The sequence below is a fragment of the Hemicordylus capensis genome, chromosome 3 (assembly GCF_027244095.1).
Source record: "Hemicordylus capensis ecotype Gifberg chromosome 3, rHemCap1.1.pri, whole genome shotgun sequence".
NCBI lineage: Eukaryota > Metazoa > Chordata > Lepidosauria > Squamata > Cordylidae > Hemicordylus > Hemicordylus capensis.
Genome location: NC_069659.1, coordinates 14,708,621 through 14,733,567, shown reverse-complemented (window position 1 = coordinate 14,733,567; position 24,947 = coordinate 14,708,621). Strand labels below are relative to the sequence as shown.

The following is a 24,947-nucleotide window of genomic DNA, read 5'->3' as shown; positions in this document are numbered from 1 at the left end:
GCAACCCCCAAAGCCCCACAATGGCAGTAGGTCCATCATTTTTAAAAAACCCCAACTGGGCCTGGCCTGGCCTGGCGGGTTTGGCTTGACCTCGAGCCAAACTGGGCCCAGTCCAGCTCGAGGCTCAGCCCTCAAGCCAGGCCAGTTTGAGTGTTACCAGCTCGACCTCGAGCCAACTCACACATCCCTAGCCTAGGGAAGCTACAAATTCCACGCTGGAATTTAATCTTCACCTTGAGTGAGACTGTTGCAGAGAATTTCATGCCCTGAGAAAAGCAAGCCTTCATTTGAACCAAAACAGAGTTACCAGGGAAGCCGAAGCAAGGCAGAGCTATTTGCCTACATCTATTATTTCTAGGTTCCCAGAAACCTCTGGCTGGCCACCATAGGAAACAGGATGCTGGGCTAGAAGGACTTTTGGTATGATCCAGCAGGGCCGATCTTATGTTCATTCAGTTCAAACTGGTAATACTATTATCAAAGCTTGCAGCAGTTCTGATCTTGGAGAAAAGATGAGACCAGATAGCCAAGCCCTAAGCAGGATGCTGGAATAGATGGACCTTTGCTTATTTGATTTTCTTATGGTGGGGGTTTATTTTATTTTATTTATTTAAAATGCATATTTATTTCATTACATTTTATACTGCGCAATCTAATTGTCTTGGGTATATATGCCATCTTTTGGTCATTGTCCTCCAAGGCATCACATAAGATACGGTGCCATAAAATTCAGTTAAAAATAACAAAATGGAATGCAAGAGAGCAGCATGAACGAGAAATAGAAAGCAGGCCAGGAGAACTAACACTTTGACTTCATGCACGTGTATGGAGCAAAGAAAAGATGCTGAGGCTGTTCTCATGTGCTGCCTAACCTGGGCTATGGACACCTAGCCTGGATTAGGCTGCACATGAGAACTGCTGATCCTGGCGGGGCAGTGGCCCCTGGCCCCGATATTTACCCCTGCGGTTAAGGGCGGGAGTGTTCTCTTACCCCCGGCTACTTGCTTGTGTGCGAGCACCAGCTTCTTCCAACCTGGCCGCACACAGAGATGGGCGTCAAGAGCACCCATCCCTTGCGGGAAACCCACAATGCATCAAGCGTGTTGCATGGTGCATTGTGGGATTCATGGAGGCCGGGACAATGAGTCCTGGCCTCGGATCTATCTGCGCTGCTCAGAGCAGTGCTGATCATGTGGGAGCATGCAGGGCGCTCCCACCAACAAAACAAGGATCATCTGAGGGGGAAAGCAAATTTTGGGAAGCCTTCCCCCTGCCCGCCCAGCCACCTGGTAGGTTGTATGAATGGCCCCAGAATCAAGCCAGGCAGGGTCAAGGATTGTGGGTAGAATGGCAGAGTGGACCTGCCTTCAGATGCTGATGTTCCAAGGGCTGCGGGATGGGAGAGAAATGAGGGATCCCCTTTAGTCAGGGCTTTTCAAACTTAGGTCAGATGTTTGTTTAAAAGATTTATATGTTGCCATTCTTCACAAGTGAATTCACGACGTTATCATTTTAGAGGCTGTGTTTTGGGTTTTACTGTGGGTTTTTTTTTTAATTAAATGTATGTTATAACAGTTTAAAAACACAGTGAAATACAAAACACAGCCACTAAAATGATAGAAATTCCAGATAAGGCAATTGGGGCAGTCACAGAGAAATGCACAGCGTTAGAGGAAGGCCTGCTGGAATAAAAACAGTCTCTGACTCTCATTTAAAATTAAACAGGGAGGGGGGCATGCTTAAGGTCAAGGGGCAGGGAGTTCCAGAAAGCTGGTGTCACTGCTGAGAAGGCTTGTCCGTGTGTCACCAGCAGTTGTGCTTCAGAAGGTGGCAAGATGCACAGGACAGCCCCTCTGCAAGACCTCATGGGCTGAGCAGAACTATATGGGAGTTGGTCGACAGTTCCTATCTTAGAATGGAGGGCGTTTGGGTCCAACCACATCCAGGGACCCAAGTTTGAAAACCCCTGTCTAAAGAGATGTCCTGATCTCCTTGGAATTCTGCCCCAGGGTGCTTTCCAGACTAGCTGCTCAAGAGCAGCAAAATGCCTCCATTCAGGCAAGTCGCATTAAAAACATAAACAGCAGGGGGAGCAGTCTCACAGAAACTAACAACCTGAAAAAACAGCAACTTTTTAACGCTGGATATTCGATGTCCTAGCTCTATATTGCAGCGATTAAATTCGAGACAAGGCATTAGCAGTGTGAATAGCACCCTGTTGTCCGCATAGGGACTGTGGTGTCACAATGAAGGAAGTGTGAAAGCACACTTCTGAGATCCGACGTGACCCCGTTGCAGGGTCTAATCTGGAAAGCGCCCAGGTGGCTGCCTCTGCTGAGATTGGGAAACCAGTTTCCTGCATCTTTAACAGAGTTTCAGCGCCTGCTTTGACAGATACATGAAATGCAGAGACCTCTGACTGTATCCAGCCAGAGGAATTTGGGGAGTTCGTTGGAAAGGAATAGAGCTGTCTGCTGAAGTTGTTTAATAATAACAATTCCACTTTGCATTCAGAGTTAAGGAAGCAGCTTTTGCTCGTTTATAACAGAATATTATGCTGGCCACAAGGCTCATGATTTATTCCATTTCCCCCTCTGTGTTTTTCCTTCTTAGATGTGAGCTTGATTTCCTCCGTCTCCTCTCTAGAGCGTCCTTCCTGCCTTCTTTTCTTGTCTCTCACCTGCCATCCTTCTCCAAGATAAAAAAGAGTTTGGGAGTTATATAATGTGAAAACCCTCAGATGTTCAGGTTCCGAGACTGCAGTTAATCACAATTTTATTTTGCTCTTTTTATGGACATATTTTGTACTATATTTCAAATGAGTCAAATCCTTTTTGAAAAGGACCCCCTCCAGTACAGAATTAAGAGTGCTTCAACCCACTGATTTGAGCATGCTTTACTGTGCATTGGATTGTGGCCATTGACGATTAACTGGTCACATGATTGTGTCATGTGGTCATCTAGTGATGCATTTTCCAAATGCATGTAGGTGCAGCAAAGACACATACAGTTTCATACATGATGATTGACATCTTTCCCCCCTTTATGGAAGTTTTAAAAAATGCAGGGCTATGGGATGGGAGGGGTCACCAACGCATGTGAACCAGTTTAAGAAGTTGTCAGGATATGGCGGGCGAGGGTAGGGCACCCGGGGAGTACTTACTCCAAACCCAAGAAGAGTCCGGACAGTATGCTGCACGCCTCATATCCCAGTTTCAAAGAGGCGGCAATGTGTGACCCATACAGGAAGCAGCAACCAACTTTCTAGGCCTTCACGAGGTCTTGAGTGGTTTCTGGGGGCTCTGGAGAGATCTCGTTCTGGCCTGGGATCTCGTGAAAGCTGCCTGAGCTGCCAGGGACCATATAAGAACGGACGGGCTGATGAAGGCACCTGTGGAGGGCATCTGCTAGCAAGGGCCTGATGACTCGGGCAATTGAGTGGTTAGAAAAGGGTTTGGGGTGGGGGGAATTAACCACCACCCCCTTCTGAGCTATCCTGTGCTCTGAGGCATCCCTGTTCTCTGCCTGATAGGCCTCCTTGAGTCCTGAGTGGCTCAGGGGCATGACAGAAGTTTAAGAACAAATGGTTAGTCTTTAAGGTGCCACAGGGCTCTTTGTTGTTTTTGCTGTAGTGCACTCACATAGCTAACCCTTGGGAAGCTGAAATAATATTGTGATAAATTAGGGATCCGCTTTAGAGTTGTAAAGAAGAAAGCAAAGTAAACTCAGTCAAGTTTGCCTTAGAAATGGGACAAAATCTTTCGTTTGTATCTTGAACAATGGTTATGAATATTTGATAACACTTCCAAGTTTAGAGGCGTCCTTCACCTGTATATTTTTAGCTGCACGTAACACCCACTGCAGCAAAGTGCTTTGCTCTTCGCAACTGGTTCCTAGAATCAACATATGTACATGCCTTCCTTTCTGGAAGTTCAAAAAGAAAAAGCAAATCAACCTAAACCATCAGATTCCTTCTCCTGTCAAACCCAGTAACTATCTCCATACCCAAAATGTTCATGTTAAGCTAGCTCAGGGCTGGGCAGACCTGGCCCTCCAGATGCTGTTGATCTACAAGTACCATCATCCCCAACCACAGTAAATTGTGGCTGGGGATGATGGGAGTTGTCGTTCAGCAACATCTGGAGGATCAAGTCAGTACCTTCTATGGATACAGCAGAGATGGTCAGCTGGTAGCTGAGGGGCATGGTGAGGCCCCCAGTGAATGCCCATCTGCCCTTTCTCAGTATAGCACATTATAGGTATGTAGGAAGCTGCCTTCAACTGAGTCAGACCATTGGTCCATCTGGCTCAGCATTTTCCACAATGACTGGCAGCAGCTGCCCAAGTTTTCAGATGGATATTTCCCGGCATTAACTGGAGATGCCAGGGGATGAGCCCGGGACCTTTAAGTTCTGCATGCAAAGCAGATGCTCTTCCACTCTGCTTATGCTGGAGCATACAAAGTTGCCTTCTACTGATTCAGACCATTGGCCTATCTAGCCTGGTGTTATCTCCTATGATTCACAGCAGCTTTCTGGCAGAAGGTCTTTCTCATTATGTGCGACTTAAGATTTTGTATTCCTTCCAAGCTGGCTCCTTCATTGTCCTTGCAAACACAGCGTGAGCATGGTTTATTATTCAGCTGCTCTGCTGCTGCATCTCTTTCACTCTCTGAACATCCACAGAGATGTGAGGCCCCTTCACGTGTGCACCTCAGCCTGGGTCTACATAAGCAGCAGTTCAAGAGAGATGACAGAATGCTGGAGCCATGGAGTAGACTGTAGGATTGAGCCCCAATCCCCTCCCTGAATTTTTGCAAGCCCATTCACAGGAGGCAAACCTCGGGGGGGTGGGGGGTGGGGATTGGGGTGATTTTTCAGAGAGTTTACTACTACTACTACTACTGCTACTACTACTACTACTACTACTACTATTTATATACCGTTCTTTAACCAAAGTTCTCAAAATGGTTTAGATACAAAAATAATGCATAAATAAGATTGCCCCCTGTCCCCAAAGGGCTTACAATCCAAAAAGAAACATAAGGCAGGTACAACAACTACTGGAGGGATGCCGTGCTGGGTTTGGATAGGGCCGATTTCAATACCCCTGCTAAATATAAGAGAATCGCTACTTTAAAAAGTGTGTCTTTGCTCAGTTAGCAGGGCTCAGTTTAAAGAGAGGGGCTCACCATTTGCAGTGGTGTAGTTCTTTCTTGTGGCTGCTGTTATCTGCCCCCCACCCCCTGAATGTCCCCTGGGAATGATACAACATGAGGCTGTGGCATTGCTCACAGGGGCATTTTGGGGAAAGAATGGTTGTTGCTAGGTGGTGGCTGCCAGGAGGTCTGGTGACAGTAGTGGAGAAAAAAAGATGAGCTGATTTCCCCCTCCTTTGCACCCCACTAATACAGGTACTCCCCTGCAAAGGTTAGGCTTAGCCCAAGTGGAATGTGCCATTTGAGATCTGGAATTTTATAACCCCTGCTAACTGAGCAAAGAGGCACTTTTTAAAGTGGCGGTGGTCTGGCCCTATCCAACCCCAGCACAACATCCTTCTAGTGGCTGCTGTTTCTTTTAAAATTGTGAGTCTTTTAGGGACAGAGAACCATATTTATTTATTAATTATTTGTTCTTCCATATAAACTGCTTTGGACACTTTAGTTGAAAATGGTATATAAATGTAGTAATTAGTAGCAGAACATTTGAATGCTTCTTTACATTAAAAAAAAGTGGGAGAAGCCCTCCTGCAAGAGAACACTAGCAGACCAGGGAGATGGCTGTGGTAGCAAGCATGGATTGTCCCCTTTGCTAAGTAGGGTCCACCCTGGTTTGTATTTGGATGGAAGACTACATGTGAGCACTGGAAGGGATTCTCCTCAGGGGCTGCGGTGATATGGTATTGTTTAATCCAAGCTTATACAAGTGTAGCAAATGTGTATAAAAGTTAGTTTGGTTCATGTCCCTAACAGAATACAGAGCCACTAGGCTTGAAATAAATAAAATTGTTCAGTTAGGAGAAGTATTCAAACCAGGAATGTGGAACCCCTCTCAAGAATGTGAGATAGGAGGCCAGAAATAACAAATCCCAGAACCTGTCAGGAGATAGATAACATAGGTATGTAACTAGTCCATTAGCCAAATCCCTCATTCAAGCAAAAATAGACATCCCTGGCACCAGATACTGATAGGGAGTAAGGTTATCAGAAAGGCCAAGTAGGAACTCATCTTCCCAGGCTCTAAGTGGCACCTCTGGAATGTGTATGTTTAATTACCAATGACATGTATTAATTGTTTTACTGATATGCTTGTTTGCTGAAACCTATATAAACTGGCCAGCTGCGCAACTTCAGTGTGCAGTATCAGCCAGACTCTCTGGCTTGTACTTTTTCTTTCGTGATCACGAAATAAAAAGCTTATTTTGAGCACACATCCTTGCTACATTTGACTTCATTCAGTCAGGCAACAAGTATAATTGCAGGAACTCTGCCTAATCCTTTTTGGTTCTGGCAAGATGCCCCATTCTCTATCCATGTGACAGAAGGATGAACGCAAGTGGCTGAATCAAACAGGAGGACAAGGTTCCAGAGGACTTTTTGCCGCAACAGCGGCTGCTCTGGGAAGAGCACCTGCAGGTTTGCATGCAAAAGGTTCCAAGTTCCCTCCCCGGCATCTCCAACATAGGGCTGAGAGAGACTCCTACCTGCAACCTTGGAGAAGCCGCTTCCAGTCTGTGGAGACAATACTGAGCTAGATAGACTAATCGTCTGACTCAGTATATGGTAGCTTCCTATGTTCCTCTGATCTTCTGCCACCTCATTCCACTGCACATGTAGGCTAGGCCAAGTCATTTGTTCTGAGACAAATGTCTTTTTACCCCATTCCCCACAGAAGCGCTTTCAGGGTTCTCTCTTTATGCATTTCAACTGATCTCTTCCATATCTGAGCCAAGTTACCAGTAAATGGGACCGAAGTGCATGATAAGGACAGAGTTCTGACAAAGCCTCTGTTGCTGTTCATAATGGGCAGAGAAGAGTTAAGAGAGCCCTTTGCCTGTATCTTGACTTCTGAGGAAGTGAGTCAGTGGGTGGAGCCAATGGCTGACATACTGCAAAATATCCAGTGTGCCATTTAATAAAATGTGTATGTAGTTGCTCAAATGCAAGAATAGCTCAAATGGAGTTGTGTGATGATGGATGGCCATTGGAAAGAAAGCCATTCATTGCTTAACTGCATTTTGTACAATTCTTTTGCACAATCCATTGCTTAATGCATTTTGCACAATTCTTTCATTTGCCCAAGAGCACTCTTGCACAAGTGCATGCATGTTTCACTAAAAAGCACATGGAATGTTGTGCAATATGTCAGCCAGTATGGCTGCTGGCCCTGAGTTGAAAATGTGGCCTTTTAAAAAAATTAGTTGCTGAATATAGTCCCCCTTCCTCTTCATCATGAGAGCCTAGCAGTCTGCTCTGATGTACTTAGCATGGCTGCTGAAAAGCGAATTTCTTTTCTCACTTGCAGTGCGGTGCTACAGATGAAATTCTACAATAGCCTCCGGATTTCTTGCTTGCTTTACATGGTTCCTTGCTGCTAGGGATGCGGTGAGATTTCATCAGTCTCGAGGCAAGTTTAGCTGTCTTGCAAAAAATGCCCAAGGACTAGCAATCTCCAGTGAGGGTCTGTGCCACTTTGATTGTGTTCTTTTCCACCACCCAGCATGGCTTTCCATGCCACTTTGAAGCTAAGCTGTTTGGTGGCAGGGGTGAATGATTTAGGATGCCCTGCTCCCTTACTGGCATTTCGAAATGGTGCTGTACCAGAGGGCTATGGTTGGGATACTCTCTTCTCCCATGACACGAAGGTTTGGCATCACTTATTTTGCCCATAGCATCATAGCTTGTTCACATCTTCACACATCCTCCTGGCCCTTTTATCTGTCGAAATTGAGTCCCTTTTAAAGAACATGAAAGGTGGACCGCTTCCCTAACAGATGGCCATCCGGCCTCTGTTTGAAAGCCTCCAGCAAAGAACATAAGAACATAGGAAACTGCCTTATACCGAGTCAGACCATTGGTCCATCTTGCTCAGTATTTCCTACACAGACTGCCAGTGGCTTCTCCAAGGCTGCAGGCAGGAATCTCTCTCAGCCCTATCTTGGAGATGCTGCCAGGGAGGGAACTTGGAACCTTCTGCATGCAAGCATGCAGGTGCTCTTCCCAGATGAACCAAATCAGGTACAGTTGTAGGGACACACAGGGACACCTCAACTGTGATGTCATCCACCCCAATCCAAGATGGCATACGCATAAACTTTTGAGGCGCAAGTGGGCTAACTTGTGAGCCGCTTAACCAATTTGCACCAAATTTGCTACAGCTGTAGGGACACATAGGGATGCCCAAATGGCATAGTGGGTGATTATGTCACCCACTCCTATTCAAGATGGCAGCCACGTGAACTTCTGAGGTGCAAGCGGGCTAATTTGTGGACTGTCTAACTGATTTAAACCAAATTAGGTGCAGTTGCAATGAGTGACTCACAGGGACACCTCAACGGCATAGATTGTGACAATATCATCCAACCCAAGTCAAGATGGCGGACGTGTAAATTTTGGAGGCACAAGTGGGCTAACTTGTGAACCACTTAACCGATTTGAACCAAATTTGCTACAGCTGTAGGGACACATAGGGACACCTCAACGGCGTAGATTGTGACAATATCATCCAACCCAAGTCAAGATGGCACACACGTAAACTTTTGAGGCGCAAGTGCACTAACTTGTGGACAGTCTAACTGATTTTAACCAAATTTGCTACAGCTGTATGGACACATAGAGATGTCCCAGTGGTGTAGTTTGTGATTATGTCATCCACCTTGATCCAAGATGGTGGACGTGTGAACCTTTGAGGTGCAAGTGTACTAACTTGAGGACTGTTTGACCCATTTGAACCAAATTTGATACAGTTGTAATGAGTGACACACAGGGACACCTCAATGGCATAGTTTGTAATAATATCATCTACCCTGATCCAAGATGGTGGACACATGAACATTTGAGGTGCAAGAGACCTAACTTGTGAACCTCTATTTGAACCAAATTTAGTCCAGTTGTAGAGACAGTGAAAGCAAAGTAGGCTGATTAGTTATTACTAGAACAACTTGTTTCTCTTGTATTTGTCCCTGGTATCTTCTTTATATATATATTACTCTAAGACATACCCGTGCCTAATCTCATGTGTGGCAGCTCTCGCGAGAGTTTGGAGAGCTGCCGGATAGCCATGAGTGGGAGGGAAGAAAATGGATGCGGCGGCTGCAGGAGCAGCCAGCCGGCTGGCGGAGGTGGGGTGGGTAATGGTGCCAAAAATGGCAATGGTGGCAGCGGCAGGAGGAAGGAGGCAGCAGGGACAGACGGGCGACGGGGACGGACAGCTGATGGGCAGAAGAAGGAAGCGGCAATGGGCAAGCGGGAGAAGATGGAGGCAGCAATGGGTAGGCAGGCAACAAAACAGCGACAGCGGTGGGGGAGGGGGTGGCGACAGGTGACAAACTAGAGGTGCAGATGCTCTGTGCCTGGCCCAGCTAGTATAACTTATTTTGTCATAAGGACATAAGAAGTGCCCTGCTGAATCAGGCCCAAGGCCCATCTAGTCCAGCATCCTGTTTCCCACAGTGGCCCACCAAATGCCTCTGGGAGGCCCACAAGCAAGAGATGGAGGCATGCCATCTCTCTTGCTGTTGCTGCCCTGCGACTGGTACCCAGAAGCATCTGGAGATAGCCTATAGCCATCAACACTAGTAGCCATAGACAGACCTGTCCTCTATGAATTTGTCTAAGCCTCTTTTAAAGCCATCCAAGCTCGTGGCCATCACCACTTCCTCTGCCTCAAAAGTTTATACGTCTGCCATCTTGAACCAGGGTGGATGACATCATCACAAACTACGCCATTGAGGTGTCCCTATGTGTCCCTACAACTGTACCCAATTTGGTTCTTATTGGTCCAGGCGTTGCAAAGTTGCTAGGGGGACGATACACAGACAAATGGACACACTCACAGAATGCCAGGTGATCTCATAAGCCTACTGGAAAGCAGGGGAAAATGTGACTCCTCCAGTAAACAGGGAGAGTGAGGACACGTGAATGCTTACTGCAGCAAAATTGTTAACCATCCCCAGGACTTTGTTTCTCTGAGACAAGTGGATTGTTTCTGACTTCAGGGGGAGTGGGCCAGAAAAGCAAAGGTGACCTTTGAAAAAAGATGCCCTGTTGATTTGCTGCCACTAATCCACTGACAGGAATTCTTGTCTTCTCATCCCAGGTGGTCATTGCGTCACATAAGGCCTGATGGTGATTAGAACTCATATCTTCAATTAATTCTGGAAGTCAATGAAAAATCATGTCTCAGTTCATTTCAGTATGACTCTCTCTCTCTCTCTCTCTCTCTTTGAGTGCCTGGTTTTGTCAATTGGCCTCAGACTTCCACCATTTCAGGCTGTTCTGCATACACATTGATTCCACTTCTAGGCAGTTTTCTTTTTCTTCCCTTAGCTAGCCATCATTTTAGGAGTTTCCTCTCAAGGTTAATCTATTTGGGTTACAGACTGAATACCAAGAGGTGACTCAGCATACACATTGCCAGAACAACGAAATCTCCATCCTTTGTCTAGTTTTGGGAGTTAGATAGAAAGGTAACGAGTACTATAACCAGCCTGTGTGAATGAGAATATAAAAGGTATGTTAGCAAATCCTGTAGTCGATCTCCAGATACATCTCCATCTCTGATAAGAACAGGGACTGAATTTATCTAGTTCCCCCCAAGGAAATTCATGCATCTGCCTGATTTACATTATCAGTTCATGTTGTTGGGGATTCAAGTAGATTCAAGAAACTAACAGAACTGGGGCAGAATGACATCAGAATGATTTATTTGTTTGTTTGTTTGTTTGTCACATTTATATACCGCCCTATATAAAATCTCAGGGCAGTTTACAATCCAATCAAGCAACAACCAAAACCTAAAAATTAACATAACTATTTATTTATTTATTTATTTATTTGACGTATTTACATACCGCCCCAAACCAAGGTCTCAGGGCGGTTCACAACAAAGCAATAAATAAAACATTAAAATCAATTAAAATTCTAAAAACAATTTAAAACAAATCAATAAGTAGTCTAAAATTTTAAAAGTTAAAAAGCCTGGGTAAAAAGATGAGTCTTCAGACACTTTTTAAAAGCCGCTAGAGACAGGGAGACTCTTATTCCCACGGGAAGCACGTTCCCAAGTCTCGGGGCAGCAACAGAGAAGGCCCGTCCCTGGGTGGCCACCAGACATGAAGGTAGCCACAGATGAGCCTTCCCTGATGTACGCACTGGGCGATGGGGATCAAGCTGAAGGGGACGCTCTCCTAAGTACCGTGGGCCTAAGTTGTTCAGGGCTTTATAGGTTATAACCAGCACTTTGTATTTTGCCTGGAAACTTATTGGCAGCCAGTGCAGCTCCTGTAATATAGGAGTAATATGATCTCTTCGAGATGACCCAGAGATCAACTTGGCTGCTGCATTTTGTACTAATTGTAGTTTCCGGACTATGTACAAATACAACTTTAAAACTTCAAAACATCATAAATGAAAAGCCTGATAAAAGAGGTGTATTTTCAAAAGTTGTTTAAAAACAACTAGAGATGGGGAAATTCTGATTTCATTTGGAAGAGTGTTCCAGAGTCTAAGGGCAACCCTAGAGAAGGTCTGGTTTGGGTTTGCTGCCAAGCAAGCCATTGGCAACCGTAACTGGACCTCTGCTGATGATTTTAATATAGGTGGCGGGGCTCATGAAGAAGAAGGCATTCTCCTAAATACCCTGGGCCCCAACCATTCAGGGCTTTATAGGTAATAACCAGCACCTTGTATTTTGCCTGGAAACTAATTGGCAGCCAATGTAGTTCTTTTAAAATAGGAGTAATGTGGTGTCTATGGGTGGCCCCAGAGACTAACCGGGTTGCCACATTCTGCACCAGTTACATTCTGCACCAGTTACAGTTTCCGAACTATGTACAAAGGCAGCCCAACATAGAGCGCATTGCAGTAGTCAAGCCTGGATGTTACCAGCATATGCACCACTGTTTTAAGGTCTTTTGTCTTGAGAAATGGACATAGCTGGTGTATCATCTGCAGCTGATAAAAGCACACCTGGCCACTGCCTTAACTGAAAAATCGGGGAGAGGTTTGGGTCCAGAAGCACTCCCAAGCTATGTACCTGATCTTTCAGGGGGAGTGTAACCCCATCCAGAAGAGGCAGATCTAAAGAATGATGTTATTTTTTAAAACTTTCTCCAATATGACGTGTTACCCAGTGCATTCCATGTTCATACATTTCTCGGTAAATTATCTTAGAAAACACAAATTTGTCCCATAAGATAACAATATATAACTCCAGATCCCATATCTTTGGAGTGGGCGGTATATTAAATTTTTCAAATAAATAAATAAATAAATAAATAAATAAATAAATAAATAAATAAATAAATAAATAAATAAATAAATATTAATTGGCATTGGTTTTGCTTTCAGAAATGCTCCAAGACCTATTTTGGTGTATGAGGAAGAAAATCAAAATGGCACCCCTCATGATAGTAATTGGCCGACAAAGTGCACAATGCAAGGTTGCCATTACCATTGGCCAGCACTGCTGAGCACAGCGCTGGTGGTTTTGCGCAGGAGCGCAGTTGCACGTCTGCTTAAAACAGTGTGCACACAGTTGAGCAACAGAATTTATATTGGAAATAATAAAAGTTCCATTGTGCAAGTGTGCACCCACTGTTTTAAGTACTTGGGCAGCTGTGCTCTTCCATGACACAACTTTGGCTGACTTTTATGTGTGAGTCAGACCATTGGTCCATCTAGCTCAGTATTGTCTACACAGACTGGTAGCAGCTTCTCCAAGGTTGCAGGCAAGAGTCTCTCCCAGCCCTATCTTGGAGATGTCAGGGAGGAAACCTGGAACCTTCTGCATGTAAGCATGCAGATGCTCTTCCCAGAGTGGCCCCATCGCCTAAAGGGAACACCTTACAGTGCTCACTCATGTTGTCTCTCATTCAAATGCAAACCGTGGTGGACCCTGCTTAGCAAAGTGGACATTGATACCTGCTACCACAAGACCAGCTTTCCTATATCAGGTCAGCCACATATCAGCCAATATAGAACTAATCAAAAATTGTCTTGTGAGCTTAACAAGTTTCTTCTTAGGCTGGGAGGCTGCATCCCAGGGGCAGAGCCACCATTGGGCAAATGGGTTCAAAGAACCCGGCCCACTACCAATCAGGGGCCATGAGTGCAGCCCCAGACACGCCCCCCACTTCTGACATCATTGGCCCGCCGAAATTGGCCCGCACTGCATTGACAGCATGGATGGAGTGACTCTCCTTGCCTTAAAGGCAAGGAGTGCCGCTCCTGGTCTCGCTGCCAATGCAACGGGGCCGATTGATCTCCCTCCCAAGCGGCCCCGTTTGGGACCGAAATAATGCCCCTCCATGTCTGATGTCAGATGCGGGGGGCGTTTCTGGGGCCGCACTTGCAGGCCTTGATTGGTGGCAGCCTGGATTCGTTGAACCCACTGGCCAATGGTGCCTCTGCCCCTGTAACTGGAGACCACGTCCCCCGCGTCTGACATCAGACACGGGCATGGCTAGCCAGGCCCCTGCATCTGATGTCAGATGCAGGGGGTGGGGCTAGGGGGCTGCGGCGGCTGCACATGGACCGTTGCCAGCCTCCTTACGCTGCTGCTGCGTCCTTTCTTTTTGCTGATGTTTCCCCGTGGGTCATGCAGTTTGCCCATTGGGTGTGCTCCTATCTTGCTATGCTGTAAGGGCTGCAGACTCAGAGCACAGCACAGTAAACAGGAAAGTGTCCCCAAGTTGCCTGTGCAATTGGCTGGCTCCACACATGCAGTTCCCAAAAAAGAGAAGTGCATTTCTCAATGAACGTTTGTGCAGTTCAAACATTCAAGTCATGCAAAAGTTGTACTATATTAGATGATGTAAAAAGTGACTGAGAACAATGGGGTAAGTTTGGAATGGGTCATTTTAAACCCTTTGATTGTTTTTATCCTATGAAATTGTTTTAACTTTTTTATTCTGGGAAAATGTTTTAATTGTTTTTACTCTGTTTTATATTTGTTGTTTTGCATTGTGTACACCACCTAGAGATACACATATCAGGCGGTATATAAATATGATAGATAGATAGATAGATAGATAGATAGATAAAAATAAAGTGGGAGTTTAGGCTTCTCTAGAACCAAGACTCTGACCAAGCTCACCCATTTCTCCTCCCACCACCAAAGCTGCTTTCCGCAGACTCCACATTCCACAGAGTCTTCCCCAATGAATATAACACTTATCTGCAATAAAGGTAAAGGTAAAGTGTGCCGTCAAGTCGATTTTGACTCCTGGTGCCCACAGAACCCTGTGGTTTTCTTTGGTAGAATACAGGAGAGGTTTACCATTGCCTCCTCCCACACAATATGAGATAATGCCTTTCAGCATCTTCCTATATCGCTGCTGCCCGATATAGTCTGGGAAACATACCGGTGAGGATTTGAACCGGCAACCTTCTGCTTGTTAGTCAAACATTCCCCCGCTGTGCTACTTAAGGTGAAGCCTCATCTCCAATTGTGTGGCCAAATTACCAGTTCTAGGGATTTTTTCTCCCACTTAAGCAAGTGCTCCCTTAACCCTGTTTTCTTGGTTGTGTGGCACCTGCAGCTGCTTGCACACTCGCGTGGTGCATCATTGTATTTCTGGGGGCTGGGATGACGCATCCTTGCCCCTGACCCTCCCCGCTACCTCGGTGCATGGGGAATCATCTGGGCACGCGGGGAGCAGACCCAGCAATGCCGGCTCAGTCATCTGTGGGGAAGGTAAGCTTAACCTGCCTTTCCCGCAGACCGTCCTCTAGCCCTTCTCATTGATCGTGAGAAGAGACTCTCTGTGTAGGCTTCTAAATGTCAAGGAATGTGACTCTGGGCAACAAAGAATGTGTGCACAGACAAGGAAGTTGCATAGGTGCATATTGTAGTGGTGCATGCTACATGTGCCAATGATGCTGACATACCATTGTGCAATTCCGGATTTCCCTTAAAAAAAAAGAAAAGGGGAAAAAAGCCCTCGCACAGCTATCATCATGGTTGTGGACAGCCACAATTCCAAGCTATGTTTAGGGTGTGTTTAAAGGGGACTGCAGATTGTGCTGACCTGAACCCCTCCTCAAGTGGCAAGAATGTCTGTGTGTGTGTGTGGGGGGGCTTGTCAGATTCAGGGAAATGCCATGATATTTTTGAATTTTTAAGGGTTAATGGGGGATGGCTTAGCATAAGCAGCATCAGTGGTGTATATTGTTGCTTCTACAGAAAATGCTGCCATTTCCCCCTCCAAAATGAATTGGGAATGATGCACAGTATGTAACAAAATGTGGCAGGATTTGACCCCCAAAACTCCCCCAGCATCCTCCCAAAGCTGAATATATATTTGCTCTCCTTGACTGGTAAAATCTGATGGTTTGAGTGGAATGCTTCTTAAAGATTGGGGGTGTCCTGTTAGTTTTTATATTAAAAGCGTTCTTAATTACATGTGCTATGGTGGCATATGTTCCCTTGGATTCTGCTGATTTTGCTTCATGCTGGAGGTGAGGAGCACAGACTAAACCCCAGAGTTAGTCCATTAAAATTGAATAAGCCACAGTGATGGATATAGCCTTTGCTTAAAAGGCTCACCATTCATTGAATGAATATGAAGACCTTTCGCTTCTTTGGACATGGAATATTACAAAATTCATTCCAGGAACGCTTTGCAGACTTGTCCAAGAAGCATAACAGATACAAGAATACATAGATTACACCAGATGCTTCCTTATGCTACTTTATGAAATGCTGATGGGCGCTCATGAATTTTAAGTCAGGACTCTTCTGAAAGGTAGCAATTATGTTGCTGCAGACTGATTTTTCATTGTGTTGCTGCAAAAATGATATTGGCTTCCCTTAGTATTTTTAGTTCTCTCCTTTTGGGTATGTTTATCGGTCATGGTGAGAAAACAAGATGAATTAACAATAAAAGGGGGATAATTCATTTTATTTATTTATTAAGTATGCAAGATTCAGTGATGTCTCTTGAAGAGCACTGCAGAAACGATTGCCACAGTTCAGACATTATGCTGTCTGAGTGTACAGATGTCTGCACGGGGTGGATCTACAATTGAGCGACCACGTGCTCTGCAAGTGGGCTGCCTGGTGGAGGGGAGACGCTGTGCTCTCCCGCAGCGGGCCTCCATGGCAGTCCCTCGCTCAGTGCCATCATCACCTGCCTCCACCCACCCACCTTGGCCTCTGTGGCAGGCCCTCTGCTCACCTTCACCACTGCTAGCCTCCCACTATACTGCTGTGATGCAGTATAATGATGTCATCACCACCTCAGGGCAGTGACATCATTATACTGCGTCATGGTGGTATAATGGGAGGCAGTGAGTGGGAGGCAGCCGCGGAGGCCAGCAGCAGGTGGGTGGGGGGCTGCGGACGGTGGGTAGAGGTGGTGGACTGCCAAAAACTCAATACATGGCCTGCCGCCAGCATTCCTACTCTTATGGCGTGTGCAGTCATACATGTATGTGTGTGAATGGCTGCATCTGCATTCATTTAAAAAGTGCTCTCTGTGTGAAGACTGGGAACACAGAAGAAGTGCACTGCTGTAACTTTATTCAATACAACATGTGAAGAATTGTTCCTGTTTACAGATCATTTCTTATATACATTGTACACTCGTGCAAGTGTTCAACATGACTTCTGAATAGGGCTTGTGAACGGGGCTCTTGCGGCTTTTGAAAATAACCTTTCTTCTATCAGAAGCGCTGGTTCTCTGTGCATGCATTTTTCATGTCTTGACTAGCAACAAATGGACACTTGATTTATGGGATGCACTGCCCCAAGTTGTGATGATGGTCACTGTTTTAGATGGCTTTAAAAGATAAATTCCAGGAGGAGTCGGAGTCTGTCAGTTGCTAATAGCAATGCCGGTGAATTGGAATATCCATCTCAAGAGGCAGTATGCCACTGAATACCAGTTCATAGGGAGCAAGATGTGTGTGCTCCAATAGGGCTTTTTAAAAATGCTTACATTTTAATTTTTGTGTTTAATCGTTATGCCTGTTTCCCCCATTTTCTAGTCTTTCTTGTTGGATATGTTTCCCCTGCTCATTGGGCAAAGAGGTGACTTTCAAAGTGGTGATTCTATTTAGCAGGGGGTAGGTGTGTGCACAGAGCCATTTAGGGAGTGTCAGTTCAAATCTGAGTTGAATTCGAATTAAACCACTAGTCCGCAATCCAGTTAACTGGCCACCATTTCAGTTTGACCAGTCAAATTCGGTCGAACTGGGTCAGTGGTTTGAGGGGGTTATGCTTGTGAAGGTGAATTTGGTGAGGATTCCCCTTTACAAGCGAAGGGGTAGTGAGATCCTTCTAAAAACTTCTAAACACCCTTACGGGTCTCGTGGCGGCAGTACCACCATTCCTAGAAGTCCTCCGCTGCTCCTCAGCAGCCTGCCTGGCCACGTGGTACAGCTCTGATACCACCATTGATTGGCCTCCTCACATGGGCATGCGGTATCGGAGCTGTTCCGTGCGGTTGGGCAGGCTGCTGGGAAGCGCTGGGGGCCTTCTAGGAGCAGCAGAACAGCCTCCGTCAGACTGGTAAAGGGCCTTTAGAAGCCTTTAGAAGGATCCCCCCCACCCCTTTGCTTGTAAAGGGGACTCCTCACTGGATTCCCCTTTACAACATAGCCATCTTGAACTGCCGAACTGGTTCGACTCGGTTAAGTTTGATTGCGGACCAAACTGTCTCGGGTTCATTCCATGATTGAACTGTCGAACTGGCCCAGTATGAGTCGAATCAGTTCACCTTGAGCCAGTTTATGCACACCCCTAGTAGGGGGAGAGCAACTGGACCCGTTCAACCGCAGCATAGCATGCCTCTCAGTGATTCTTGCTGTATCTTGCATTCCTTCTTATATCGTGAGTCCTTTGGGCACAGGAAACCATCTTCTTCTTATTCTTTTCCTATGTGCTTTGAGAACTGTTGTTGTTGTTGAAAAGTGGTATCAATATCAACCTATCAGCATCATTGGAACACTACATTATACCAGTCAGACCGTGGGTCCATCCAGCTCAGGATTGTCTACACTGACCAGCAGTGGCTCTCCAGGGTTACAGCGACAGAAGTGTTTCCCAGCCCTGTCTGAAGATTTCAGGGAGTGAACCTGCAACCTTCTGCATGCAAAGCAGATGCTCTACCAATGAGCTAGGATCCCATCATCATCATCATCATCATCTGGGTCAGAGTTAACTCCAGGAGTTGACCAAATCAGGCACTCTTCTGGGGGGTCTAGGGCTAACATAGCATCAATGGCTGACCACTAAGGAAGGTGCCAAGAGAAGATGGCGGTGGCACACGAGTCTCTCAGCAGAGAGAATTCCGTGTCTCTGCATTTCCAGATAGGAACATGTCCCAACATATGCCCCGGAGTACTGGTACCCCAAGCCCTTTTCATCTCCAAAGATGTTGCAAGGTGAATTGGTTACAGCAAGGGCTGCAGCACAGCTGCTCATAGATTTCCAACTGCCATGCATGCTATGGGTCTAGGTTAAAAATGCACTCATGGCCAGTGTATGGAAGGGTTGGATCACGTGGGTGTTAGCTGAGCAAAGTCTGCATGCTTAATTTTCCAATTTATGTGTTTTACATGGTTGTTAGCCAGTTGTAGACTCCTTATTTTAGAACCTGATCTCGCAGCATAGACTTAAGGCTTCCGTGTTTGTGCAAGAATTCATTAGCCAGATGCACTAAATCAGGTTAAAATTTATTAAATATCTCCCATTTGCCCATTTCTTTTGTGTATTCGGTGGTAAGTAGCACACATCATGCCCTACCACACAACCCACTTTGGTGTCCCTAGGAACTATCCATGGGGAACAATGGGGTGTTTCAAGTTTCCCCATTGTTTCCTATGGCTGGAACAAGCTGCACTCACAGAATGCTTGCACACAAGTTTTACATTGCAATTTGCAATGCATTTTGCAATCCTGCCTTGAAAAAGAAAAGCACTGCAAAAGCACACAGTAGAAGGGAATCTGTTCCTCCCAACACAGAACGTACATTTCAAACACTGTCCAAAAATGTCCAAAAAAGAATCACTGACCAAGAATCCACTTTCAGCTATAGAACCTGTGCTATAACATCATTGGCACAAGTTCTCTTACACACAATTATGACATTTCTAGCATTGCAACAGCTCCACAGCAGCACTCTTAGGAGCAAACATAGCCATAAGCTCAACTAGAACAACTTCAGCCACAATTTGACTGAGTACAACACCTTAAAATGCAGATTGCAGAACAGAATACAGCAGTGAGTGAAGCACAAGTTAGTCTCAAGGCCAGTCACCAAGAAATCTCTCTCTCTCACACACACACACAGCTGCCACTGTCCATTTCTCACAACAACACTATCTCACAAGCAAAACAAAAATTAGTAGGTGCTTACCTGCTAACTGCTGCACCTGAAAGTTGCTCCAAGCGGTAGCGCGTCGCCCAGCACCTCCTGCAGTAGGGGATTGGCTCCGCTACTCATCTAGCCTCTGCACATGCATGGAGGCCATTTGCTGGTGGCAGTTTTGAGTTGAAATGTTTTGATGTCAAAATGTTTTGCACATCCCTACTTTAAATTAATGAATGAATTTTGCCTCTGAGGCTGGAGGTGGCCTATAGCCTATAGCCACCAGACTAGTAGCTATTGATAGACCTGTCCTCCATGAATTTGTCCAAGCTCCTTTTAAAGCCATCGAAGCTAGTGGCCATCACCACATCCTGTGATAAGGGAATTCCATAGATTAATTATGCGCTGTGTGAACAACTGCATCCTTTTGTTGGTCCTCAATTTCCTGGCCTTCAGCTTCATGGGATGACCCCTGGTTCTAGTGTTATGAGAAAGGGGAAAAATTCCTCTCTGTCCACTCTCTCTACTCCATGCATAATTTTATATACCTCTATCATGTCTCCCCGTAGTCATCTCATTTCCAAACAAACAAGCCCCAGATGCTGTATCCTTGCCCCTAAGGAAGGTCTTCCCAGCCCTTGATCATCTTGGCTGCCCTCTTTTGCCCCATTTCCTGTTCTACAGTATCCGTCTTAAGATATGGTGTCCAGAACTGTACGCAGTACTCCAGATGTGGCCACACTATAGATGTGTATAAGGGCATTATAATATTAGCATTTTTATTTTCAATCCCCTTCCTAATGATCCCTAGCATGGAATTTGCCTTTTTCACAGCTGCCACGCATTGTGTCGGCACTTTCAACGAGCTGTCCACCACAATCTCAAGATCTCTCTCGTAGTCATGAACACATACATATTGCTAATATGAGGGAGGGGGAAAGGCATGAAAGAACTGAAGGAGCTGGGACTGATTTGAACCTGTTCAGCACCCTTGACAAAATGTAGAAATTAATATCAGAATGGAGAATTCCTAATGCATCGGTTCCACTTCAGAAGCATGACCAGATAATTTGAGACTGATATACTTTAAAAACATGTTCCTAATGAAAAATGCACACTTTCAATTTAAAATCAGCACTGTGCACTCAAGACGGTCCTATTCTGGCCTCAACACACATTAGGCGGCGTGTCTATCCATTTAACTAAATTGATATCCAGCCTCACCGGTTCAGATGAACGATCTTCAGTTTTATTGAAAACACAACTTAAACAGCAAGCAACCTGGAAATACAGAGGGCTGTGAAGTTAGCTATAGGAAGCTGGTAGATGGTAGATTAAGAGGCTTGAATCTTGAGGATTCAAGGTGCCTAGAGCACCTTTCTTATGAGGCAAGGCTACAACACCTGGGGCTATTTAGTTTAGAAAAAAGATGACTGCGGAGAGACATGATAGAGGTCTATAAAATCATGCATGGTGTGGCGAAAGTGCACATAGAGAGAAATTCTTCTCCCTCTCACATAACACTAGAACTGGGGTCATACCATGAAATTGATTGCTGGAAAATTTAGGACCAATAAATGGAAGCACTTTTTCACACAACGCATAATCAACTTGTGGAATTCTCTGCCACATGATGCGGTGACAGCCAACAACCTGGATGGCTTTAAGAGGGGTTTGGATAACTTCATGGAGGAGAGGTCTATCAATAGCTACTAGTCGGAGGGCTGTGGGCTACCTCCAGCCTCCAAGGCAGGATGCCTCTGAGTACCAGTGGCAGGGGAGTAAGCAGGAGAGAGGGCATGTCCTCAATTCCTGCCTGTAGGCTTCCAGTGGCATCTGGTGGGCCACTGTGTGAAACAGGATGCTGGACTAGATGGGCCTTGGGCCTGATCCAGCAAGGCTGTTCTTTTGTTCTTATGAGGATGGGCTGACATTGGATGAGACCATGGAAGACCTGGCTTTTCCAGGCTGCAGTTCTCAAAGGTAGAGCTCGGTTCAGAGGGTGAGCTCTTGTGCTACAGGGCAAGTCTAAACTAAGCTAGGGTAAAAATATTAACTAGGCTTAATAAGTCCGCTTACATAGTGCAAGGCTTAATCAGTTGCTCATACAATCAGTTGTATGGGAAAAGTAAAACAATTCTAAATACAGAGGACAGTATACCAGGTTCAGTGAACATTTGGATTAAATTCTTAGCTCTCTGTCATTTATGGTTTAGGCTATGGTGTTTAAACAGAACAGACTAGTTCATATGATGGAAGTATGGAGATGGGAAAGAGCGCATGAAGTTGTCCTGAGAAGATGGAAAGCAAAGGTGGACAGGCACCTTTGAACCCAAGCGTGCTTGTTGTATGTCTAAAAGCTGAAACCATGGTGTATGTTTGGGACCCAGCCTCTCTATCATTAACCATTCGGCATTTGCCAGCACAGGCTGACATCCTGATGTCTTAAGGAGAAGAGAGCTGGTCTTCTGGTAGCATGCATGACTTGTCCCCTTAGCTAAGCAGGGTCCACCCTGGTTGCATATGAATGGGAGACTTGATGTGTGAGCACTGTAAGATATTCCCCTCAGGGGATGGAGCCGCTCTGGGAAGAGTAGCTGCATGCTTAGGAACATAGGAAACATAGGAAACTGCCATATACTGAGTCAGACCATAGATACATCTTGCTCAGTATTGTCTAACAGACTGGCAGTGGCTTCTCCAAGGTTGCAGGCAGGAATCTCTCTCAGCCCTATCTTGGAGATGCCAGGGAAGGAACTTGGAACATAGATGCTCTTCCCAGAGCAGCACCATCCCCTCAGGGGAACATCTTACAGTGCTCACACTTCTAGTCTCATATGCAACCAGGGCGGACCCTGCTTAGCTAAGGGGACAAGTCATGCTTGCTCCCACAAGACCAGCTCTCTTCCCTCCATACTTGCATGGAGAAGGTTCAAAGTTCCCTCCATGGCATCTTCAAGATAGGACTGAGAAAGATTCCTGCCTGCAACCTTGGAGAAGCCACTGCCAATCTGTGTAGACAATACTGAGCTAGATGGACCAAGGTGTATACAAATAAGGACACCCGGGGCTCCTTAGATGAAGTGTGGGATATAAATATAAAAATAAATGAATGAATAAAATAAAGGCAGACTTGTGTAATAGACAAAGATACAGTTGTATAAGATGGTTAGAACATAAGAACAGCCCTGCTGGATCAGACATAAAGCCCATCTAGTCCAGCATCCTGTTTCACACAGTGGCCCACCAGATGCCTCTGAGAAGCCCACAGGCAAGAGGTGAGGGCATGCCCTCTCTCCTGCTGTTACTTCCCTGCAACTGGTACTCAGAGGCATCCTGCCTTTGAGGCTGGAGGTGGCCTATAGCCCTCCAACTGGTAGATGATGATAGACCTCTCCTCCATGAAGTTATCCAAACCCCTTTTAAAACCATCCAGGTTGTTGGCTGACACCACATCTTGTGGCAGAGAATTCCACAAGATGATTATGCATTGTGTGAACAAGTACCTCCATTTGTTGGTTGTGGGGCTGTGCAAAGTTGTGGGGCTCCATCATGTTGCACAGCCACTGGTGTGACCTTCTCTGGGTCAAATGTGCAAAAGGTGTTGTGCAATGGTCATTCCATAACGTTGCAGAACGGTCATGATGAGGAGCAGTCTTCAGCAGTGATGACACAGAACAGTCCTGAGGAAAAATGTTGTGCAATGAATGCTGTGCAACTTGTCAACATTTTCTGTGAGCTCAAAGATTAGTGTCAGACAGACGTTTCTTACTTTGTGCAATATACTTGCACTATGTCCTTAAGCTGATGCAACACTCTCCTGGAACGCAAGCGCCCACCATTGTGGGGAGGAGTGCTGTTCTTGTGGTAGCAAGCATGAATTGTCCCCTTTGCTAAGCAGAGTTTGTTTGCATTTGAATGGGGGATGACATGTGTTTGAATATTGTAAGACATTCTCCTTAGGGGATGAGGCTGCTCTGGGAAGAGCATCTGCATGTGTTCATGCAGAAGGTTTCAAGTTCCCTCACTGGCATCTCCAGACAGGGCTGGGAGAGACTCCTGCCTACAACCTTGGAGAAGCCACTGCCAGTCTGTGTAGGCAATACTGAGCTAGATGGACCAAGGGTCTGACTCAGTAGAAGGCATCTTCCTATGTTCCCATATAATTCATCCACGCAACATCATTGTGCAAGCACTATGTCCTCCGCAAGCACACAATTAGTCAGGATGTTGGCCGTTGAGTTATATAAAGTTACTGAGTATGTGACCTTAACAAAGAAAATGCTCCCCCATCATGTAATCATTGTTTGAATATTGTAGCAACTAAACTTAGCACAGGACTTCGTGAGTACCTTTTATGTCAGTCCTCTCCTCTACAACAATGTCATGGTTCTCATAATATGGGATAATTTGGCCTGCCCAAATTGTAGCCTGCATTGTGTGAGAACATCACAACTTGCAAGTCTTTCTTCCAATTATGCAATGAAGCAGTGACTTTCCCCTTTAATTTGAATGCTCAGCAATGAATGTGGGTGTTCAAGGTTCCCAGTAACAGGAATATGTTGCCATAGACACATCCTTTTAAGTATGTCAAGAAACACATTATTGTGTAATATTCAAGTAATGCAATGAATGGGTATTTCATGGAAGATTGAAATTATTACATTGTAATAAGGTAATTATAGGTAATCAGAAATTTTGACTTTTGAGGAAGAATTGGGTTTGATTTTGAAATATTGGCCCCATGATGGGTACAGGTGAGGCACAAAAGCTTATGATTTCTTATTTTCATGCTAAATATACCCAATGAATAAGCAGACATTCAAAGGTATTTCAGGGTTACCAGTTAACCCAGTCACCAAAAATTTAGTCACCATTGTAGGATTTCTAAATGCATGAAAAAGAAGTGCCAGATCCTTTTATCTCATGGGAGAAGAGGGAGAAGCAGGGTGAAGAGGGAGAAGCAGCTGACTCAGTGGTGTATTATCACTCAAACAAAGACTAAAATTGAAATTGGGGGGGCAGTGTACATATTGCACAAGCCACCTCTGCAACCCTATGAAGAAGGCGGGTAAGTTAGGCGGGACATGATAGAGATGTATAAAATTATGCATGGTCTGGATCAAGTGGATAGAGCTACGTTTTCCGCCCTGTCTCCTAATATTAGAGCCTAGGGTCATCTGTTGAAGCTAAATGCTGGGAGGCTCAAGACAGACAAAAAGAAAGGACTTCTTTACATAACAAGCCCTTTCTCATGATCCATGAGAAGGGCTTGAAGGGGTGAGGGGAGGAAGCCTCGAAAAGCTTACCTCTCCTGCAGACAATCCTTTCCTTGTTGCTGGGCGGGTGGGTTGACCACCCAGATGATTGCTGGTTTCTGCCAGCAGCAGGAAGCTTTGGGAGCCAAGAGGCCC

At 45.5% G+C, this 24,947-nt stretch overlaps 1 protein-coding gene across 17 annotated transcripts in view; it reads left to right on the top strand.

The window, feature by feature from the left end:
• The window catches only part of DLG2 (discs large MAGUK scaffold protein 2), a 1,429,269-nt gene that overhangs the window by 380,788 nt on the left and 1,023,534 nt on the right, over positions 1 to 24,947 (top strand). The window lies entirely within an intron of this gene.